Below are 24,863 nucleotides of genomic sequence, written 5' to 3'. Positions count from 1 at the left end.
TGCCGATGTGTGCGAGAATAACGTCGGCATGTCTATCAATTTATATTTATAATACGGATAAATAGTTCGGTGTGGAAGCTAGAAGGGCAAGCGGGCAGGAGGGCAGCAGAAAAGACAAGGAAATTGAAAAGGATCAAGGGTCATTGCGGTTTGTAATACAATGTGAATTATTGTTGCTAATTTTTCTCCGAAAACAAAGGACAGGCAGATGAACAATGACAGAAATTAGAATGATGTCACTGATTGATTGACAAGCAAGTATTGCTTTAATGAAAACGTCAGGAGTCTGAAATGTTACGGTATATTAGTAATCGGAGAAAATTTAGTGCAATTGATGATAGTGGGTGTTGGGATAAGAGCCGAATGCAGAGTAATTTTAATTTATACTCCCACAGATTTAATTTATTGTTGCTGTAACAAATTAGTGTTAATTGAATAAATTCTAATAAATAATAGGACTATGAATAAGTTCGTGCGGTTTTTTTTCGAAATTTGAAACTTTATTGACGTAAAATGGTTACAAATTTAATATTCAAAATATTGTCCATCGCTTACTACTACTTTTTCCCATCTTTCTGGCAATTCACGGATTCCCTTTGTGAAAAATTCGGTCGGTTTTGCCGCAATCCACGAATCGATCCATTTTTTGACTTCATCGTAATTACGGAAGTGCTGGTCAGCCAGGCCATGTTGCATCGATCGGAAGAGATAGTAATCGGATGGCGCAAGGTCTGGACTATACGGCGGGTGGGGTAGGACATCCCATTTGAGCGTTTCTAAGTATGTTTTGACCACTTGTGCAACATGTGGCCGAGCATTGTCATGTTGCAAAATAACTTTGTCGTGTCTATCGGCGTATTGCGGCCGTTTTTCTCGCAGTGCTCGGCTCAAACGCATCAACTGTCGTCGGTAGACATCCCCCGTAATCGTTTCATTCGGTTTCAGTAGCTCATAATACACAACACCCAGCTGGTCCCACCAGATACACAGCATAACCTTCAGGCCATGAATATTCTGCGCCGACGTCGATGTTGAAGCATGGCCAGGGTATCCATACGTTGCCCGACGTTTTGGATTGTCGTAATGGACCCACTTTTCATCGCCAGTCACAATTCGATGCAAAAAACCCTTTCTTTTGTGCCGTTGAAGCAGTTGTTCGCATGCCATAAAACGGCGTTCAACGTCTCTTGGCTTCAATTCATACGGCACCCAATGGCCTACCTTTCGGATCATTCCCATGGCTTTTAAACGTTTGGAAATGGTTGATTGATCAACTCCCAAAGTTTTTGCAACCTCTTCTTGCGTTTGAGCCGGATCTTGATCGAGCAATTCCTCCAATTCGGTATCCATGAACTTTGGCGGCGCACCCTCGCGTTCTTCGTCTTCCAAGCCAAAATCACCACTTTTAAAGCGTGCAAACCACTTCTGGCACGTTCGCTCAGATAGAGCATGCTCACCATAAACTTCCACCAAGATACGATGACTTTCGGCTGCTTTTTCCTTCATATTAAAATAATGAAGAAGAATTCCCCGCAAAAACACATTATTTGGCACGAAATTCGACATTTTCAAGTGTGGTAAAAATATTGTTGTTTACGCTTCAAATAAAAAACTTATACTGACGTTTGTGCCTTACGACAGTAGCTCTCCAATGAATGTTTGGAAATGTGGATCGATGGAATAATAATCAAGTTACGCCATCTGTTGTAAAACCGCACGAACTTATTCATAGTCCTATTAGTAATTCAGAAATGTAATCATTCCAATTTTGATGGATCGCAATACTTTTATTAATATACCGGTATATTTAATGCATTTCACAAAACGTGCCATTTCGGATAAAATTGGTAAATGAAAACGGTTAATCATTCATTCAATGTTATCAGCGTAGTAACCAATTAAACAAAGTTCAGCATATTCTCGAACCTTCAAAGCACATTCCATAACTCGATTCAGTTTCTTCTTCAAATCTTCCTTTATAGCCTCACAGTTTAATCCAAAGAAATCAACTCCAACGACCCCCTACGCAAGCCACACTCCAACTCGTCAAATCTCTAAAGTATAGCTCACAACGATCGTCTATCCGAATGAGACAATATCGGTCATTATCTCACACGAATACAATCCGTTATGCTCACCAGTCACAGAAGTGTATGAGCGACTCGAACCAGAAAAATCTTCAAAGCATTTTAAGCCACTCGCATGCATATATTTTCGACACTATCGAGCCATCGCAGGCTACTGTTAAAATTTTCAAAGCATTCGTCTGGGGCTGAGTCTGAATATACATAAATCCCTCCAAAAGGGAGGAAGAATGTGGGAAATACAATGAACGAGGTGCTTTTGCAATGGTCAGCGAAGTTAAGTGATTTGGTCCCTTAACACGAACAAGCGCTAATAATTATGAAAGCGGATGTCTCCCAGACCAATTTTGCGTTAGTCCAGATATTGCAATTGTTTCACGGAGGGTCAAATGAAATGTCTGTTCTCAGACGTATTACTATTTTTATTTTTTTGTGGATTCTAACTATCTGATTCCTACTTAAATCCAATCCATCTGTGCCGATGGATAGTTATTTTCTAAAATCTTCCAAGCGGAACTATATGTCATCTATCCATGAGCAGAGATCACCTCGACCTTTCACTAATGTCTAAGAGCGATGCTTCAATCACCTGGCTTGTGTGCTGATCAGCTTCAACTGCCCCTCCCCCCTACACCATGGCACCGCTCAATTAAAGTTTTTCCTCCACGTAAACAAATGAAATATCTTCCATATAACCTGCGATATTTTTTCTTGCTTAGTGAGGAACTAATTTTTCCCCCACCACGTTTCTGTGTTTATCTGATGATATCTTAAAAAATAAACCAATTTCCGTGAAACTTATTTAGTGTTGTTTGGCGTAGTTTTACTTTCCTACTCCAACCTCTCCATCGCGAGTACCTTTTGACCACCCATCACTCGGCATCTCTCATTACATTTCGCTAAAAATGTTTCCAATCGTTGAAAAACCAAATACGATGTGCACGTGAAATTTATATGTACCTGCCACACTTGATCGCTTCTACGTCATTTCATGTGGCTGACTCAAATGATTTCCCCTTCAGCAAAGCTTAACCTTTAACTTTTAATGCCGAAACCGAACAAGAAGTGCTTCCTTGGTGGGAAACAAATGAATTTCAAAATGGGTTTCAATAAGTTTTAACACAAGCAACTCACAACGCTCAGCACACCGAAGAAACTCTAGACACTTCACGATTGTCTTGCACTTTACTTTTCTTGCCCGGGTCGAAACTTAAGCCCAACACGAAGGGTGAGAAGTTGCAGAAAAATACTTCCCGGATATCTGAAGGTTAAACTCACTGATCCAGAACTGCTCAGCCGACAGCGCGAAAAGTTCTGCTTTCCCTAGGCACTGCCACTTTTTTCGCGCTTCTACTTGCCTCTTCAAACATGGCCAGTTGCGGCAATCGGATTTCGCACTGTTGCAAGATGACACTGTATACATGCAACAGCAACTGAGACCATATCAACTTTTAAGAAGTTCAATAAACAAACAATTTAAGAATTACGACACAACGGAAAATGTGGCAGAGCAACAGCAGCATTGGCAGCGTTAAGAAGTTAAGTCAATTAGAAGTCCAACGTAGCGTTGCAATCTGGCAAACAGCAAATGTGGCATGCAAACGAAGAAGGAAATTGAGTATTAAAACACATTAAATACGATGTATGCGAGTATGTGTGAATGTGTGTGAGTGTGTGTGCGTGTGAGTGGTAAAGTGCTAACTGCTGAGTTGCTGAGCTGCCGAAACAGGTGACGCTGATGGTTGCTACAGTGGCAACGCAAACGATAGCACTGGACAGACAGTTAGTGAGGTCATTTGTGTGAAATAAATGCGGCATGGCTTCGAATTTTGAGTAACTCAATAGCTCAACAACTGGCTTACTCAACTGCCGAGTGATGCAAGTGCAAAAGAGTGCAACAGCAGCGACAACAACAAGAACACAACAGCGGCAGCCAGTACATCTCCCGAAGGCAAACAAAAAAGAGAAAGGAAAACAGATTATTTCGCACACTCGGTGCTAAAAAACCACAGCCAGCGAAGTGATGCATTGGTGAGCGCAACAACGCACCACTGCCAGCGAAAAAATGCGATAAATGACAGAAAACACAGTAAATAATATGATGGGAGAAGACACGTAACAACAACAACAATAACAACCAACAACATCACGGAAATATTGCACGCGCTGGCCCCCCAAACCGCATTTAGTGGCAGTTGGAAGGAGCGCGAAAATAGCAGCTAGCAAAAGCTGAGATAAAAATCGGCAACAGCGGAGCAGAACGGAGCGAACATCGAGAAAAATAACGGCAGGGCGCCGTCAAAACATGACAACATTCAAACAACACGAAAACGAGAGGACAGAAGAGACCGAAACAAAAAATAGCAGAATGAAGATAAAGTTGAAATGCAATTGGCAGTCACAACAACAGCAACAAAGTTCGTCCCGCGCCATAACGCTGACGTTACTATCTTTTTTGTTTGTGTTAACACTTTCAGGATGAAGCTGCAATACACGTATTTCTTGTTGTTGTTACCGCTGGTGTTATTATTTACACACACACACGCACTCTCTCAGTAAAGTCACTGCGCTGCTGATATCGAAATGTTTTGACGGCGCCTGGTCGACCGCCGACCGACCACCGGTGCAGTTATCGCCCCGCAACACAACTGCCAAACAAGCAAACAAAAACAAAACAAATCAACTGTAAATAAGTAAATAAAAACAACAAAAGCAGTTCTAGATACACATACATGCATGTATGTATGTATGCAATATTTTCAGTATTTATTTTCGTTCAAATAAATTCGAAGTGATTGGCGCCAGCAACTGAAATCATTTTTCATTTAACTCGAATTCGTCGTCACGTAAAAGACACACTCATCATTTGGCCATTGGCCGGCATTCATCTGGTCGAGCAATTTCGAAGTACTGTAGATTTTGGCGCTTGCCCCGAGCCCAACCAACCCACTGAAAATATTTTTTTAGAATTTTCGTTGTTTCTTCTTCGCTTCGGTGCGAAATGTTTTTGCAACTTCTGCAGCTTATCTTGCCACATGAAAACAAACAGCATCGGCGACGTTAGCGGCGATGCGGTGCGAAGGGAGGTGTCGCACGAAAACTTGCAAAGCAGGAAAGCACACAGCCACACACAAACGAACAATCAAACACACACAAACCGGCATATGTGCGTATGTATGCAAGTAAATCTGGCTAAACGCTGTCCAGCGTTGCGGCTGCAAGTATGCACATAAATGCATGCATATGTACGAATGTGTTTGTGCCTGTTTAGGTGTTTGTAAGTTTGTGCAACGCGCCAACTTCGGCACTCAACTTTAAATGGCAAACAAGTTTTCAGAGCAGCTACATCCATTGTTTTTGTTGCCTTGCTGCTTTTCCTACTGCTGATTTTGCTTTTGTTTTATAATCTTTCCGTTTTTTTTTCTGTTTTGTTACCATACTTTTTTCTTTTTATCCAGTTCAACTCTTCCGAAATGTCTGCACATTCTGGACTCTGGACATGCTGCGCTTAAAAGGCAACCACAACAACACCACCAACAGCGACAATTCACTGCATGCAACGTGCAAACAACTTTAATGCTTTGAACAGACCATCTATGGGTTGCAGGTTCACATGCCACAGCGCCGCTCCCCGCCACTTCGCCAAACTTTGCCGCATGTAAACGATGCTCTGGGCGGCAGTGTCCGGCTGGGAAGAGATTGATTCAACTGCGTTTGAATGTTGTCTTTCACATGCCTCTTCGGCCAAAACAAGCACCAGCAACCACAACAAAAATAACAACAATAAGCCAGAAGAGCAGCGCGGTTTGTACGCCCGTATGGCCATGAATGGCAGTCAGTCACATTTGCTGCTGAGCGAATTGCCTGCGGCGCGCGGCGCGACTGACAATGGTCAAAGAAACCAACGTTGTTATTGCTATTGTTATTATTTTTGCTGCTATTTCTTGGTAGTTGCTTGTTGAGGAATTTGTTTTTTTAACATTTTTTATTTTATTTTTTCACGACATTCCTCGACCTTATTGGATCTCTCTGACGAGGGGCGAAGTTGCAGCGAAGCATCACTTAGTACGTGTTTATGGGCTTATCACTGCTTGATGTTGAGAAGGAATGGCTCACGTGCTTCGTTTCTTTTTCTCAAAAAATAATTTACTGAAAACAATAAAGGTGCAACATGCACTTGCAACATTTTCGGTTGATGAGCTAAAGTTGTAATAAAGCGCAACAGATTCTTCAGTGTATTCAGATTTATTCTACCAGTTGAAGCCATCTTCAAGTGAATATTTAGCAGATACAAATTTTAGATCATTTAGGAAGGGACAACTCCGTACTTTTTTTTCTGCTTTGCGTTTTATGAACGTAGCAGGACATGCGATTTGTATTTTGTATCAGCTATTGGGGAGAGACCATACGGCAGAGGAGCGAGTTACAAACCGACGGAAAGCACGAAAACATGCAAATCATGTAGCGGCAATTCCGAGTTCATGCAGCACAACAGAAAATGCCACTTACTTGCCACGATGGCCCCGCAGAGTGAGATGCAGGGAAGCGCGCAAAAGTGGCAGAAAAGAATTGCCCAAGAAGCTATTAGCGGCAAAAGCCAGTAACGAAGTGGAAACAGCAGTCATGGCAACAACAACAGAAACAAGGGCAGCCACAGCCGACTACAGAAATTTTAGCAGCATCAGCAGGCAAAAGTCGACTAAAAGAAATATTTTCGAATAGTAATAAAAACAGAAAGCGATACGTCAAAGCAATAACAAAAACAAAAACAAAACAGCAAAGAAAAGTAAAACGTCACGATATTGATGGAAATCGCACGTGATAGGCTGCCGCGCTACCGCCTTGCAACATAGCCAAATCCAACAAATACTTGCATGTGTGACCGAGAGGAGGCCGAGAAGGCTTTTCTAGCGCAATTACGTCTCGAAGCTGGGTTCGCTGCAAGTACTTGTATGTAGTGTTGGTGCAGGCATAAAACTCAATGAAAAATTCCGTACGTCGCAAAGTAGCAGCGAACAACACCACTGGCGAGAGCATAATTCTACATATGCTGCCAATACTAATGTGATTCGATGTAAGTGGCTACGACTTGAAAAGTGCCAAGCACAAAGGAAGCGCGGGGCTGCGGGTGGAACGCAAGTGTAGAAAAAAAATATTACAGCCACATGCCACTGCTGTCGCCTGCTGCTGTCGAACATAATGTCAGCTTGAGCGGCACCAAGCGCGTAATGTAACAGATTTGCCTCAAAGCTCTAGCAAAAAGTATTCAAACCGAAAGCTTCAGTAGCAAAAATTGCGTTGCAACAAACTGCGCCGTGGAGTAGTGAAAGTAGCATGGGATGGAGGGCGTGGTGGAGTGAGGTGAATGGGAAAATGTAATTCATTGTGAATGCGCGCAATATTCGACGCGCCTATTTTACATATGCGGACACGTATTCATGCCCGGCGCCCTCCCACCAGCAGCCGCTAGCATAAAAAATGTGGAGACTGCTGGCAACAAAGTCAAAAAGGCGCAGGCAGAGCAAGTGCGTTAACAAATGTGACAAACAACAGAAGTGTTACTTTTGTGTTTTTTGCCAGCTGTGGCCATTTACATTTTTCCCTTTGCTTCCTTTTTTCATTACGAATTCCTGTCACGTTTTAATATTGAACATGAAATTGGCAAAACACAAATATTTGAAAACCCTTCTTGGCACGTCTCATCCCTCCACCGTAACGAGTATATAATCTTGCTACACAGGCATATTGATTTCGCCCCACTCGGCCCATCTGAGGAATTTTTTACCGCCAGTATGGCCCACTAACTGAGCGGAGAAATGGCTGGAGCCACACTCTGCGTTTTTTATACACCTTTCTTTTGCGCTTTTACATCGTATATGTGGAGCCACATACAAATATGAGCATACACATACACACATGCACCCATACATGTACGCTTATATTGCTTCTGCATGCGTCTGTTGCCGACAGACATTTAATTAAAAATCAATTGAGCTTTTATTATTATATTGCCATTTTCCCAAGCCAATTCTTTGCCAGCAGCAGACTCATGCACTCATGCACACATCCACACATACACACACATACTCAGGCACAATACTCGTATAGGCAATATAGAGTGATAGTGCGGCACTGCAATTCAGTTATTGCGCGCTCTGCCGTTAGATGTGCCACAAATGCCGAATGTGCGAAAGACATAAATCAATTAGCGTGACAGGAAACGTTTTATAGCAGCGCCCTGCACAAACGGCAGCTTTTAAATGGTGCACAATACAAAAGCCCGGAATACTAACTGAGAGGAATATTGCAAATTATTGCTTTGTAAGTCATCGCTGCCGCAATCTAACCCGAACTCGTTTGGCCAAAATAAGTGATTGAGAGAACAACAATAACCATGCATGTCAGTGAGTGCCAGTGAGTGCCACACTATTGGAAATAATTAATTTCGTTTATTATGAGTGGCCAAAGGAAAAAGCCAAAAGAATATTAAATATGTGAAAAAATAAACTCAAGCCATCTCTTTCTCTCCCTCAGCGGCACAGTGATGCATAGGATATTTTCTCTCTACATATTGAAACGTTTCTCATGCACTTTGCGTACTCAAATTTGCCAGCTGGGATGATGGGTTACCAGGTTTGGCCTTCAGCTATGGTGAAAGACGAAATTGAGCGAGTAGCTTCGGCTGCCACGTCACTGGGGATTCCGCAGCAGAATTCGGCCCGATCATTTCACAGACTGCGTTGATTATTTTCGTACATTTCAACAACACAATATCAGTGCTTTCTTAAACAAACTTCTGTCATGGCCCCAGTTATGTCAGCCAATCAGCTAATTCTTTCCGGTTAACGGTCTGATATTGGCCACATACAACAACTCTCTACTTTCTGCTCAATTATTTAAACCAGCATTATTAATTACAGCGGGATCTCTTTACAGGTAATCGTAGTACTAGTCTTCGTTGACCTCCGCGTGCAGTTGTCACGCGGATCTCACGTCACAGAATATAAAGCATTATTCATCCAGACGATGAATAGCGCAGAAATATTCGTTTCTAAATAATAATGGAAAGCCTCATGCATTTTCGAAAGGAGTTAAGACAAAACTGCTCTTTCAATATGTGTGGTGTGCGTCTCGATGATGTCCCAAAGGTGGAGGAACTAACGGTTGTAAGCCGACTCCGAACCTCAGATGGCTGCACTACATCCATGGCGTTATGAAAGCCGTATAGGGAGCATCTATTTTTCGCAGAGTCTTTATCTCGAATAGGTCAAGAATCAGATCTGATATTCTGCTCAATTGCTCATGAGCTCCAGGTTCCAATTATTGGTTAATGTTGAATCACCTAACAGTTTTGAAATTAGACTTTTTTTTTTGAGTCGATCATGCAGTATTTTTGTTTCACTACTTTCATGTGGCGACATTCTGGAGAATTACACGAGCGCGCAGTATATTCAATACAGAAATGGTGAGGCCTTTGCGGAGGCGTCTCGAAATTTCCGTCATCTCGCTTCGTGGCGACTTGAATCCGCCGCCAGTTTCAAGTTAATTCACGTCGCTCTATTTCTGTCTACGAAAAAACTGAGATTGTATTGGTGCTACAAGACAAAAAAATCAACCAACGCTTCGTTGCCCTGAAAAGACCATAAAATTCTCTCTGGATCCAGTTCTTTTAAAAACTGTTTTTTTTTCTTTTCACCTTTTTATAGAGTCAGTTTGGAATGAGTTAGGAAAAGATATTTTCATTTTAAGCTGTTCACTATTAGGCACTATCGGACTCATTGTGCATTGAGTCGCTTGGGGAACTTGTCCTGATCTCCCTTAAACCAATTTGAGCTTTTCAAAGATTTCAAAAGACCCCTGATTCCCACGGTGCTGAGATCTTCCAGCTCATTAAAAAAATATCTGCTTAAAGTTTTGAATCTTTGTCTAGATAGAGCAGGACAGTGACACGGAAGGTGCGAGATCGTCTCTTCTTCCTTGAAGGCCATGTTTATTTTGACTTAGCAGAGAAAATGCGCGCTTGGCATTGTGAGACGGCCACAATTGTCGGCGAATCTGTAAGTGGGCTCGTTACGCCATCTTCATTCACTTCTCTTAAAAATGTCTCAAAAATAAGTAGCTTACATATTTTTAGAAGTACCTACATCAAAATCATTTCCACTGTTCTAGTTAGGAAAAGTGGTGTCAAGAAAAGGCTGGTTCGTCAGACCTATAATTCCTCTCGATCTCACAATCTCAGGAACACATGTTACATTTAGACGAAATGATTCAACCATCTCGTTAAAAGATGTCCGGCATTTTATGGCTACATTGGAGGTTGTCGACTGCTTCATAAGGGATTTTTAGTCGCCTGGCTGATAGCGATATTAGTCAACTATCATCTTTAAAAAAAACGTAGCCGTCACTGGATTTTATGGACCTATGGACCAAATTCTAGATATTCCAAAGTCGGTAGAAGTTCAGCAAACATAACGAAAAACGGCCCACTACTTAGAGCTGCTCCATCAGTTTCAGTTCTGAGTTGCACACACGTTAGCACACATATCAACAAAAACAAAAAAAAAACACCAAAACCAATTGTTCAATCAAAAGTATAAATGTGGGGAGCGAAAGGGACGCCGAAAGCGGGAATTGCATTTAGAGTAATGGAAGTGCAGACACTTTGCTGCAAATAATAACATTTACCAAATGGCATCAACAACAAAATTACTCCTGCTACAACATCTACAACAGTACAACAACAGCTACAAAGCGGCGACTATCGATTGCCAGATGCCCCACAGCGGTTGGCATTCGTTGCCAGCAGCCGACCTGCGTACTCCATTCACCAGTCATTCGATGCTTCATTTGCAGGAAAGTGCCATTTTCATAAAAGTGAAATAAAATTTCATTTAATTCGATTTAAAGCAATTTGCAGAAGTGACGCTTTCACAGCGTTTCGAGTGCCAGTCAGTTGTAGTTGCATTTGCGCAGCTGGCGACAGGGCCACCGACAGACGATAGTGGCGCGCACCACACATCTAACCTACCGCTAGAAATAAAAGTAGAAAATGAGAAGCGCAAATAAATGTTGAAGTTGAAATAAAAATGAAAATCATCGAAATGACGCGGCAGTGAATGAAAAACGAGAGTCAAAGAAAGGAACTGTTTGTACAGTGCAACAGGGGCAGCGGAGTGAGAGTTTGTCTAGTGCGATTATGACATTTAAAATGATGGGCAGAAGGGTGAGTGTGTACGTGTTTGTCGTCGTTTGCGAATTGACTCTGGTCCGGTGACTGCTGCTGTCACACGCCTCGAACCGCCTCGGCGGCCCCCAAACTCAGTACCAACATGCGGCAATAGTTGCAGCAGCAGCAGCCGTGCGCACCACTAACACAGCTTTATATGTGCAACATGGTGCAACATTCCACACTTTGCGAGCGAGCATTCGCTTTCAATAATTAGCGGGCTGCGTCGTAGGCCGCCACTGCCGCAGTCATTGGCGTTGCAACTGAAAAGCAACAAACTCAGCGATTGCGCATTGTTTACGCCTGTTGCCTTAATGGAATTAAGTAATTTACGAGTCGCACAATTGACAGCCGCATAAAATGTTTACAACCTTTTTATTCACGCACAGTGCACGGGAATGATTGTTTTGCCCGGAAGCAAAGATGTCGATGTGTCCACACAAGCAACAGCCGCACCATCACCCCCACCAGCTGGGGAAGCGCTCAGTTTGCATTTGATTAGTTTGTTAGATTGCCTGGTTTGTGAGTTATTGCGCAAACAATTTATGTTAGCGTGGAGCTCACGCAGCAGATGATGGAAGTCGAGAAAGAAGAGAGGCGATGCACTCAGTTGGATGTGGATGAATTTATATGAAATAAAGTTGATGTCAACGTTAACTAAATACATGAAAAGGCCTATGCACAGCCGCTCACACACGCATCTGAAAAACTTTTAGTACGTAGATTGGCATGCGTTTGAACCCTGACACCTCTGCCAATCTTACCCATCCCCTTAACAGATTTTCTTCAGGCTTCAATGTTTTGATCTCCCTGATATTATAAATGATATTCTGCGCTTCCGCATCCTGTACCGTCGCGCCTTCAAGCATTGCCTCTCCACCAACACACAGACATTAGAAAGATCATTAATCTTCCGCCTTCACCCGCGGCGCCAGGCGACAAATAGTCTTTTTCGCTTCACATCAGTTCCGGCTGCCTCAAAAACGCAGAATATGGAAATGGGCGCAACCGCAACCCATATATACACACGCACATACATACGTACGTTTGAGTATCATTCTTTGTCGCTTTACGGTGCAATTTTGCTACACATTCCGGGTGTTCGTGTGTGTATTAACATAAATGAGCCAATGTACGAGTATGAATGATTTCGCATTGTGGAAATGAAATCAAATTGCGTGAAAGTGAAATACAATTCCACGGCTATGTTGCACGTCAGTGGAGCGGAAGCGCGTAAACGGCAGTAAAAATATCATTTTTCAAAAATGAAAAGAAGACGAAAAAAGTCTGAAAATAAGCGGCAGTAGTGGTGTCATACACAAATAGATGCCACAGAAAAACTAACTGCGAACCGCACAGAGATGGAAGGAAGGAAGAGTTGAAGAAAGACTGAAAGGTACAAATCAAATGTCATGTCATTTAATTGCATGAGTTGTGCTGGGCCGCCAGCGAGCCGCCCCAACCACCCACCCAACCCTCGCACTACATCAACGCCTTCTAGAGTTACTGTATAGATATGTATGTACTGTATAGATAGATATGTATGTATGTGTATATTCGCTTCTTGCATTACCTGTTTTATTACTCATATATTTTTTAAGTATGCATGTGTATGTGTGTGTGTGTCGTGATAGTTCATTCACTATAAAGCCGAGCTAAGCGCATTGGTAGGTGGTAGCTGTTGCTGTTGCTGATTGTTGTTGGTTGCCTTGCCTTCATTCTGTTGTGGCAGATAGTAATTTAGTGTAGTTGCATTAAAATGATTTATGTGCATGACATGAGCCACACACACACTCACGCACAAACACTACTTTTACAACCCTGCCAACAACCACCGCCTACCTTCGCGTTCTTTCATTCAGCAGCTCGTGGCAAGATGGTCCGCTGAAACTGCCGGTGAATACAACAAATGACAGTTAATTTGACATTCAGGCATGAATAAATTTCCCAAGTAAAAATCCCATAACAGCATAGCTTAGGAAAGTGGAAGTGGAGGAGGAAGGGTGCAACAACAAAGTGCCTCTACTTCCACAAATAAATATAAAAGAATATATGTGGCAAACTGATTGGTTAAACGAAAATCTGCATTTGATTTTTATGACACCAATAAAGGATTTAATAATAAAAACAGAAAAAATGAAAGGTGGGGCATTTTTTTTTTTTGCTTGCGTTCATAAAATAAAGTTGCATTCGAATGATTACTAAATTTAAGTTTTATTTTTGACATTTAAGAAAAAGTAATAAACTACGTAATAAGGATTTGCACGGCACTCTGATTAAGAAAGAGTAAAATGTAAGATTTTATTGAACAGACGACAATGACATAAAGTAAAAAACTGTCATAAGGAATGTGAAAACATTTGGAACTATTGCAATTGAAATTTTGTATCGAATATTTAAATGCATAGAAATATGTACATATAAAAAAATGGCACGTACAAAAGAAAAGAGTAAGAGAACAGGCCTTTTAAGTGCTTTTGCAATTTATGAATTCTCTTCCTAAAGTGAAAATTTGAAAGGGCTGCAACACAGCTGTTATGGCCTCATCATTTGATGAAAAACTTGTTCCATGCATGGATTTTTTTAGGTCTGAAAACAGATGGAAGTAGCTAGGGGTCAAATCTGGTGAATACGGTGCATAACCCAACAATTCGAACTTTAATTCATGGGTTTTAGCCATTGTCAAAACTCTCCTGTGACACGGTGCATTTTCCTGTTGAAAAAAAATTTTTTGCGTTTGCAAACTGAGTCTTTTTCACGAATTTTTTCCTTCAGCTGGCCATACTTTTCAGAATTTATTGAATTAGCAAAATTCCTTTCGCATCCCAAAAAACGGATGCTAACAGCTTCTTGGCCGATTTCTCGACGCGAATTCGTTTCGGAGCCGAAGAACGAGGTTCACACCGCTCTTTAGCCTCTTGTTTTGATTTGCGATCATGGTGATAGACCCAAGTCTCATCCGTAGTAACGAATCGAGGCACAAAATCCATTATATCCTTTCGAAAACGCTCTAAATGTTGCTGAGAAAGTTGTATTCGAATGTGGTATGGCGAATGCGGCACTCGTTGTGCACATAGCTTTCTGAAGCCCAATGGAAATATTGCTTACACTGCCCAATGAGATGCTTAGGACTTCTACTAAATCTCTTTCAGGCACTTGACGATTTTCCAATATGATTTCAGAATTTTTTCTACGATTTCTGGTGTTGTTGCTGGACGTACTTGACGTGGATCGTCTTCAAGGTTTTTACAACGACGTTTAAATTCAGCAATCCATCTGTCTATTGTACTAATTGATGTCGAAAAGTCCTTATACACTTTCAACATTCGTTCATAAGTTTCCTTTGCTTTTGAACCTTCCAAAATCAAAAATTCATTCACGATACTTGATTTTTTCAATTGTATAAAATACTGTGACATGTCGGCGTGTAAACAAAACCACAAAAATTTAGCCTAATAGCAACGCCCTTTCTTATACATAGAACCACAAAACTTATTGGCTTACTTGTATTTTATTTTATTTAGAACATAAATCTTATAAGTTAATAGCCTTAAGCTCGATAATTTCATACGCACTTCTATTTTTATGTTAGGTTAGGTTGGACTTGGATGTTCCTGTAGATCGCGCTTAGACCAGAAATTGATCCATAGTGATACTTAGTGCTTAAATAGAGAGTTTAAGAACTTATATTGTGTCTTAAATACACCGTTTCTATAAATTAAGTAGACTGCGAATTTTTCGATCAGGTAATCCATTCCAAAAAAAGGTTGATAAATTGTATCTTTATTTTAGATCCCATGATAAAGATTGGGTCTGTTAAGGAATCTAGTTATTGGCGATATGGATTCAACTGAAGAGACTGAAAGAGAGGTGGAATTGGGCTTGTGTTAATAAATATTTGTTCTATGCAGGTGGCTTGCCGTGAGTAACTCAGGAGGAGATAAGTAACTGTTACTACTCGTATGATGTCTGTGTTGCAAATACAGAGTTTTGTTTGTGTTATTCATAAGATGGTCATGTGTTATTTCGCTGTATCCTAACCTTTGAATTTCGAATTTTATAATGTCTAGTCGTGTAGGTGGCGGTCGCCGTAGCCGAATGGGTTGGTGCATGACTATCATAAAAAAAATATCTGCCGTTCTCCTCATAAAAAAATATCTGCCGTTCGGAGTCAGCTTGAATAACTGATCGTGCCAAATAAAAGTGTTGAAGAATACAATTACTTTTTCTCTTTTCTTATAACGAGTTCTCTCTATAACGAAGTAATTTTCGCCTTTTTTGGGATTCATAGATAAGTTGCTCAGTATTTCGAAAAACTAGCACAGCTGGTAGGTAGGATAGTCGTTGCCGTAGCGAAATAAACTGTATGTAAGTGTGTGCACCAATAACTGAGGAATAAATTAGGAATTTTTTTATTCAGAGTACTCGAGTTTATTCCATCGATATTTAGTAGGTTTCTTCGGAATCACATTCTTAAAGCAAAGCTTAGGGGCGCCAGCGAAAAATTGACGAAAAAGTAGAAGTTCACTTTTGGTAACCCGAACTTCTTCCAAGTCTAAGACGAATAGTAAATACACATTTACACAAACAGACGGGCACATACGGTGATTATGTAGCCATATTTCGCGGCGGGTGCAGGTCATAAAGTGTCAAGCCTTCCATGAAAACTGAGAAATTAAAATGTGAGCTGCTGGTGCAAACGTGACGCAGCTGCTTGGACCGCACTAGAGGGCCTACTCAACACATTCGAGGAAGCGAGGAAGAGCGGAAGTGCGAAAGTGTTGCTGCGTATGTGCGCGTGCCCGTCTGCCTTTGGCCCTGCCTGCATGGGCAGAATGAGATGCACTCTCGCTTCTTCACATCTGTCGGCAGTGAGTGAGGCGGCTCATAGTTTTCGCTTGGCTGCCGCACTGATTGCATTTGCCATGTTTTATGCGCCGCACGATGCCTATCAAATTTATTTGTTCGCAATTCTACCGTTGTTTTTCACTTCTTGTTGCGTTTATGCCATACACAAGCAGCGAGCAGCAAGCAATCAGGCAGTATTGCCGTTGTAGAATTTCGGTTTCGTTTGGGATTTTTATTGCATTTGCGTTTACATCCTCCGCTTTGGGTTTTAGTTTTTATTATTATTCGTATTTTAATTTTATTATTTCTGCCATGCACCACTTTCTTTGTTTTTGCATTAATGCGCATTCGTCGGTTGGTGGATTGCTGCGTGAGTGCGGGACCCCCCGAAGTGTTAAATTTCAACACCAATTTTGCATATTTACAATCAGTTGCTCGATGCAGATCCATCTACATTTGCATGGCAGTGTATGTGTGTATGTGTGTATGTGTGCCGCTCCGCATCGTTTTGTGCTCATCGGGTTGCTTACAATTTATGTTGTTGTTACTGCCATAAGTGCTTTAAGTGCTAAAATATTTAGTACCACTATACGAGCCATTTACATGCACACATATACATGCGCGTGTGTATGCATGTGAATAAGTATGGATGTAATTTCGCACATATCGGCCTGCATTAACTACTTTTTGCCGCGTAACACAATCGCGCGCTGCTGACTCGGCCCAGTCCCACTGTGATTTCTTCCCTTTGCTGGCAATCCAGCAGCGGATTTATAAAATTAGTAATACTCCGCTCTGCGCTGCATAAGGCTTGTGTGTGTGCGTGTGCAATTTAAAATTCATAGCACGGCATGCAGATTCCTGCCACTGTCACGGTAACTAAATGCAACACAGAAGCCGTTTACATTTGTTGCTGCTGCTGCTGCTGAAGTGCATTCACTCGTTCGATGCGTGCGTGTGTATGTGTATGCGAGCGACTGCCTGGGGAGCGCCTCAATAAAATTAATGCAATTACATTCGCATTACGCCGCAATAAATCTTGCATTTTCCTCATTTTTCGCCGAGGCACAGCAGTTCACACTTCGCCGCAGCCGCACGCCTCGGCCGTTCGCCGCCTCGCCTATTGAAATGGCACTCACAAGCCTAGGCCACCCAAAGCCGTTCAACCACGCAGCTGTTTCATTCTTTTCATATATTTTGCGTTTTCTTTTTTATTTTCTTCTCCGCTCGTCACTACGCCTTTTCATCGCTCTGTTCGTTGGGCTTTTCTGCGCTCCGATTGATTTGCATTTAATCGAATTTTCCAACTCAAATTTGCTGTAATTTGATTTTAGTTTCCCCATTTTTGAGCGCAAACGACGGACAGCAGGAACGTCAGAAACTGACAGACGGACTGGCGTAAAGTATCTCGTCTCGTATCGAATTTTGCTCCCATCTTCATACTTGATATGCAGCACACATACACATGTGTGTAGCAGATATTTACATACATACAAATACAAAAATATGGCTGCTCAAACTGCGCTTCATGTTGTTGTTGCCGTTAGCTGTTAGCTGTTGTCATCATTCCTACAATTTGAATTGCAAATATCCACTTTCAAAGTTTCGTTATTCGCCTCTAACTCTACCACACCGCGCGCCCTTTCCCTCTCCACCGCTGCACTGCACCACTAAGCAAATACTCCAACGGCTTCTGCAGTTCAAACGAGTTCAATGGAAGCGTTGGCGACCGGGCGCGTTTACCTGTTTTTCACATTTTATCAATATTTTCAGACAGCATTTGTATCTGTCAGCTGCGGAATACGAATTGTTTTATGTTAATTTAGAGGATTAATGAATATTCCTTTGCGACTGCGATTGCGACTACTCGCTTATTGCGCTGCCACTGGGGGCTTAGAGTGAAGGATGGCGTTGTAAGATATGCTCCTAGGCTCCAATATTTGCATATGCATGGGCTTATGTAGCCTTTAGTTCTTATTTGCTGGTTTTGTTTATTCCATATTTAATTTAATCCAAGCTATTTATTATTTATTTCTGAAAACTCGTCGAATAAAAAGTTACTTTAAAAATTCTTCCGGTTAGTTTTCTGAAGAAATTAGACACGAAATTTGCTTCTAAGTAGGATGAATCATAGATTTCCGCATCATGAATTGAAGTTTGACGCTATAAAATTTACGGCTTCCAAATTTTTATTTATATTTTTCATGGATCAGTCACAATTCAAATAACCATCAATGTAGGTATTAATAGCCAATAAAACTTTCTCCAGCCCAGCCGCATAAGCCGCAATTCTGAGTAAATTAAAACAAATCCTGTAAAAAAGCAGTAACCCTATAAATTAAAAACCAATAAATCCATAAAAAAACCGAGCGCAGTTATCGTTTTTATAAGCCCTTACTTTCCACGCGCTCCACAGCACTGCAGCACGCAGCGTCGGCCGGCAGTTGGGCTCAGCCCGTATGCTAATTAAACACACTTGAGTTGCTTGAGTTGGTCGTTAAGAAAAAATAATAAATATGAGTAAGTGCAAAGTAAAGAAAAAACTGAAGAAAAGTAGTTTCCACTTGATTGCGTCGTGTGTGCGGACTGGGTGCAGCTGAGTGCAACAGATGCGCCGTGGTGAACCGTTAAAGGCGGCTGTGGGGCAAGAGTATTGCTGGCATTATTGAGAACTGCGGCAACGGTTGATTTATCAAATTGACAATTAAACGGAACTGTCATTTATGCATTGGTAAACATGTGCATGTGTGTGTGCATAACTGAGGTAGGGGGAAGCGACTGCCATGCGGAGGCGCAAATGCTGGCAATTGGCTTACGAATATGACGTTGACATGTCAGTGGAATTGTCCCAGTTTCCAGTGATGGGCTTGACGTTGGCGTATGCAGCGTGGCATGCTGGGAAACGGTACGTCGAATCAAGCTCGATAGTTTTTCGAAATACTTCTCCATTTAATTCTCACACAGCCATAATATCAACTGCACAAACTATGAAATACAGTTTTTCAATCATCCGATTTTATTAATTTTTACGGGCATGTGATAAATTTCTGCTTCCCCGTTGTGAAATATTCATAAAAATAATTAAAAACATCACAAAAAAGACGGCTTAGGCTAATACGGATAAGTCAAAGCCAATAGATAATTAAAGGCAGCCTTAATTTGGTATTAAGCTGACCCCAAAGCACGTGTTGAAAACGTCGCCGCCGCGGTAACACCGCCACTACTGCCACATCAGTCGGTGAGCCCACGCGCTGCCACCGCTGCCTTAAAAAATGTGCTGCTGCCTACGGTTGCGGGCCGGTCACAGCGCCATGTGACAATGGAGTGACATCTCCCCTGCTGTTTGACATGTCTTCCCGTCTATTTTTCCCATCTCTCTCTCTCCCACTCTCTCTTCCCACCACCGCGGCTCCCGCCACTTTTAGAGGAATCGTCGTTTTTACGATAGTCGGACTTCATATTTTTTGTTTATGATATTTTCATTTAAAAATATACAACATGTTGTAGTTTTACATTTCCAATTAAAGAAGAATGCAGTGCTCCGCTACCCGCTGGCCTCGTTCGGCGTGTGTTGTTGCTTTTTTATGGCAACTGAACTCCAACTGCCATTTGTTTAATATGCAATCCGAAAATGTCCACTGAAGAAAAAAATTAATAGGTATTTTCATGCCATAAGCTCGTAAAAATATTTTAGCTTCCCGCTTTACGGCAAACCGGCTGCACTGCGCCGATGAGATGCAGCGCTCGAGCGGACAAACATAATTACGTGTCAGATGCGGGCCTCCATTCAACGGCGCCCTTTGCCTGGCCCTGTTTATGCTGATTGTTCGTCTTTTGTTGCTGGCTGGTTGCTTTCGTGTTTTAAATGTTTTGCTGTTGTTGCTGGGCTTTTTTTATTAAATTTTATTTGTCATTTAAATGTTCGTTTCCAGCACATTGTGGCACGTAGAAAGTTCTAAGAAAGTGAGGCAGCTACGTCCAGTCAAGTTAAGACTGCGCGTGATGGTGCCGGTCTGTCAGCGGGAAGTTACTCGTTAATTTGTGTAGGTATGTATGTATATGTGCTTATTATTGAAGCATGGGGCATGTCACAATTGCTGGTCGTGCGTGCAACAAGTCGGGAGTTAGGACAAAATAGGTTGCTTGTTGAATCTTCTCACAGCAAAATCGCAGCGATAGTTTTTTTATATTTTTCTTCTTTGGCTGGCCGCTTCACGAGAATTTAATTGTCTTTTAATTGCTGGTCGCTGTTTTTGCCTTTGCTTCCCACTTTTTTGGAAATTTTATTATGCGAATGAAAGGATGTGCGTTGTTCATCTTAATTGACATTTTGATTGAACTTCATTCATCAGAAATTTTGCTCCAGCCTCTGTAGGAATTAACGAATTGCAAATCTGCCTTTTGGTGGGGAATATTTCGAGTGCATTGGTCGCCGCAATTGGAGGCAAGTGAATCATCAATTTTTCTCATGAAACTATGCACCAATTCATAAGTAATCACTAGGCGCGGATAGTGGCATGTGCGCGGACGTGAGGGAGCCAAGTCTAGAAAATAGGGGCGATATGAAACGAGTTGAGGCGTGAGTTGGTGCGCTGTCGTGATGAAAAAGGACCCCATGAAATTCGTTTTTCCTCCATTTTCTGAAAATCACTCGACTTCCTCTATTCAAACGAATGCCAAACACAAAGAAATGAACCGATCTGGCTGAAACTAGACGTGTATTCTTCCAATAGATGCTACTAACAAAATATAACCTTGATACGCGGCAGTAGTGCCATCTCTCAGGCTTTGCATGAACTTTTCCAATGACTGGAGCCTATTGAAGCTATATTGGGTCCATTGGTGACTGCCTTGTAGAAAAAGCGGAAAGTAGAGAGGAGCGAAAAGTATAGGGCAAGTTTTAAGTTAGGCAGCTGCAAACCAGTGTGGAAATTGGCCTATGAAGAATGTTGCATATTATTAAGCCACAGCGGCATTATTGAGCAGTGCGATTCGTGAAACTTTATTATGAAGCATTTAAGGCCAGAGTTCTCTCTCCTGAAGGCTGCGATTTAGTCCCGCAAGATTTAGTCCCGCTAGAATTTCGTATAGATTTTCCTGAAATTGCAGGTGTTTGTCCTCAAGGTAAAATTGGTTCCATTGCTCAAGTTCAGTCGGCGATTCAGCAGAGTCCTGCAATATTAGACCACTCAGGTTCGCGCCGCTGTAGGTAATGACATACGTCGGCCTCTTAAATAAAAAAAAAACATTGCGTTAATACATCACACACAGCTTTTTTACTCCATTTCAATCGGCCCTTATTCCAAAGCACTATATAATTATTCATATATGTACATTTACATTGGTATATACCCACGCATACATACATAGGTAAGTGCATTTGCTTGGGAGCTGCGTGGAGTTTGTGCTCGCAAACTCGGTCTCGTTTTTCATTCATCACGTGTCGATGCCAATAATATCCGCACGTAATCAAATAGAATATGCGTGCATGTAAGTGCGTGTGTGTAAGTAGTACGCTGGAACGTTTATTTGAATAGCAGCAAATAAATTCATCAATTTACATAATATCCTTAAATATCCTTTAATGGCATTCGGATTCAATGGCGCACTGGCATCATTTTTCCGTATTTTATTTTCCATTTTTTCATTCATTTCATTTAGCTTTATTATATGTAAGCATGTATGCGCCTGTGCGCATGTGTGTGTGCGTGGCTCGTTTACGCATCGATAGCATATTTACCTACATATAGCCCGAAAGGATTTTCCCTAATAGACGCTAATATTGTAATATGTTGCCATTGTTATGCTGCCTTTATTGTGTTTTTGTTTTTGTAGGTACATTTGTACTCATTTGTTGTTGCTTTTTTATGGCTTTGAGCAGCGCTAATTTGCCGTATTGCTTATGCGCTCGTTATCCTGCGCTACGAGTGGTTACATTCCTTGCGGGCACATAACTTTCCACTCTCCACCCCCTCCCTCAACTCTACGTATTCTCACTTTGCTGCCTTCGTCTGAGCCTCTTAACTCACCCCCTTGCCCTGTTCTCTCGGTTTGTCGGCTGGCTAGCACACGCGCTTCCTATAAACTTTCATTTAGCTTTGTTAACTGTCGAAACGGTGCGCTTAACGGGAACACGTGCCCTATTTTATACATACAGAGCCACAACAAATATATGAGCATGCACCCGCTCGCTCGGTCGCTTGCTTGCTCGCAGGCATTGAGTCCGAAATCGAAAACGAAACTGAGTCACACCGAAGCCCTTGACAAGTCGGGCAGAAAACGTAATCCCTTTGAATGTTGTTGCCTGCCTTTCGCACTGCATTCTTGTCCTGCACCCCCGTATGAGCAAATAGGTTGGTGTGTGTGTATTTACAATTTCATTTCTTTGACTTTCCATTGACGTGCATGTGTGCGTGCGTATTTAATTTGTGTGCCACAGCGCTTCCAGGTGCGAACAAATTGCAACCGCCAGTGTCCCTGCAACGCTGCGCCGCAAACAGCTGTGTTGCAAGTGTCGATCACTCTTTGCCTTTTGTTGTACGGGGTGCCTTGTTGCCTCACTTCACTCTACTTGCCCGCTTTAACTTGTTGAGGCATCAACGGTTTCGGTAGCCATGGCGGCGACTTTTTGCAATGCAAAGCGAAAGTTAAATTCACCTTCAGCAGCGCGGCGCTATTGTGGCATTAAGCAGCTTTTGCACAAAAAACCTACTGCAGTGCGATTAGAATACTTTTTTTGTGCGCTGTGAGTTTTTCGTTGAACCCGTTGAAAGGGCGAAATTGGCGACGCAACGCATTTTTTTGCATATTTATTTGAGCCTCACTTGCCGCAACCTAACTGCACGTTGCACGCTGACAGTAACCATGACCGCGCCCGCTCTTCTTTCAAGCACATCGCCACCCGCCGCTCACTCCGCCGTTCCTACTTCGCCGACGTTTTACGGCTTCCGCGTGCGCTTCAAAGACGCTGCGACTTGCACGCCTGCCAATCCAAGCCAACAATTTCTTTTGATGCACACACACACTTGCTTTTACAACATAGCAAATGTGTGCATTTTTCGGTATTTCTGCGCCACTTTTCGTTTTTGCCAAGCGGCACTTTCGGTGGGCTTGACATGCTTTATGTTTACCCCAGTTGAATTGCATAAATTTCAATTTGTTTGGCTGGCTGCGCTTGTCAATGTTTTGTTGTAAACTACAATGCAGCTAAACTAATGCAACAACAAACTAGTGTACGTACGTGTAAGCGCATGTTGTTGAACATAGAGTTTTGCAAAATATTTATGACAAGATTTTTATCAACGAACATTTCGCATTCGCCTGAGTACATTTTTTGTTGCTTGCAACACGCTGCGGCATTTGTGGTGTAATAAATTGTTGGTACAACGTTTGTGGCACGATGATTTACTTATTTTGCACCATCGAAATGGGGTTTGAAATTACACATTAGAGTGTATGAGTGAGTCACGGCAAGGTGGAAATGCGTGGATTTTTTTTTTAAATAAATAATTTTTTTTTTCTATTTAGTTTATTCCCAAAACTCATTTTAAAATCGAAGTGTACCTATATACATACCTACATATATCGACGTATAAGTATTTGTGTGGCTCTTCGAGGCGGCATTGAGGACTCTGAGTTTTATCTCAAGTGGCAAAATCCAATGAATGTATTAAGGTTGTAGGCTGAGATCAACTCAAAATGAGACAGATATCGAATTAAAGGGTTTGGCGTAAGGGAGAATTTGTAGTTGCATCGGTCTAGCAATCTTATGGTATAGGCTTTTTAAATAGAGGCATCTATTTTCTGTTCAAATAGTGCTTAAGCATCCGTAATTGTTTTTATGATCTGGCAGTGCCAAAAGCAACGTTTGAAAGAATTACTACCGAAATTCTGAAACAGGAAACATAACTTTAACAGGGCTGCCCCAATTTTCGATCGCAATATCCTACCACCAGACAGGCTCTGTGAACCTTAGTGAATAAATTCGAGTCAACGTATTCACTATAAAATCTTCTTAAGCCTAAGCGAGGAAGAAAGGTTGGAAGCGATTTGGAAGCTACATTTCTATTGGGTGCTACGCCATAAGGTCATTGAAGGGAGTGAGTTAGTCCACGATGTAGGGGAAAACCGAGTTCTCTCTATCCTCGGATTTTGTCAACAAAATACCAAAGTCAAAATGAATATTACGCAACGAACTATACGAAAACATGATCAGAAAATTCAGGAAAAGATGGGAGAGTCCATCAACTTGCAGGAATGCGATTTAAACTATCACTATCATAAACGGATTGGGATCTTATGATAATAAGATAGGAGTCTCGGACAACGAGGAATTCCGGAAATGTAGGGAGCATAGCTGAAGGGACACTATAGACCTTCCCATTTTCGGATATCCTGCGTTATACAAAATACACCTAAAATATCTGAGGTTACCCCGGTTTGAGGGAGTTTAAGATATCTATGGGTTGGAAAGCAATAGAAACAGGCACCATGCGGGTGAACTATTTTAAAACGCATCACTAATGAACTCCATATGGTATCGCCATGGACCGAACCGTCTATGCGTGACGGCAAGTCAACCAGTTCAACCCAAGTGAGGAAACACAGCGGGCAAAATTCATTAATATCGCAGCTGTATGTGTTTAATACTGAGACAAATCAGTCGATTTCAAGCCACTCGCAATAATTGGATCCTCTCAATCCAC

The 24,863-nt window shown here is 41.8% G+C and overlaps 1 protein-coding gene across 2 annotated transcripts in view; it reads right to left on the bottom strand.

Annotated features, from left to right (window-relative positions):
- Positions 1-24,863, bottom strand: part of LOC128856810 (teneurin-a) — a 327,215-nt gene that overhangs the window by 254,583 nt on the left and 47,769 nt on the right. The window lies entirely within an intron of this gene.

The sequence above is a fragment of the Anastrepha ludens genome, chromosome 3 (assembly GCF_028408465.1).
Source record: "Anastrepha ludens isolate Willacy chromosome 3, idAnaLude1.1, whole genome shotgun sequence".
Lineage (NCBI taxonomy): Eukaryota > Metazoa > Arthropoda > Insecta > Diptera > Tephritidae > Anastrepha > Anastrepha ludens.
Note: the sequence above shows the minus strand (reverse complement) of the source record. Positions and strands in the feature narration are given on the sequence as shown.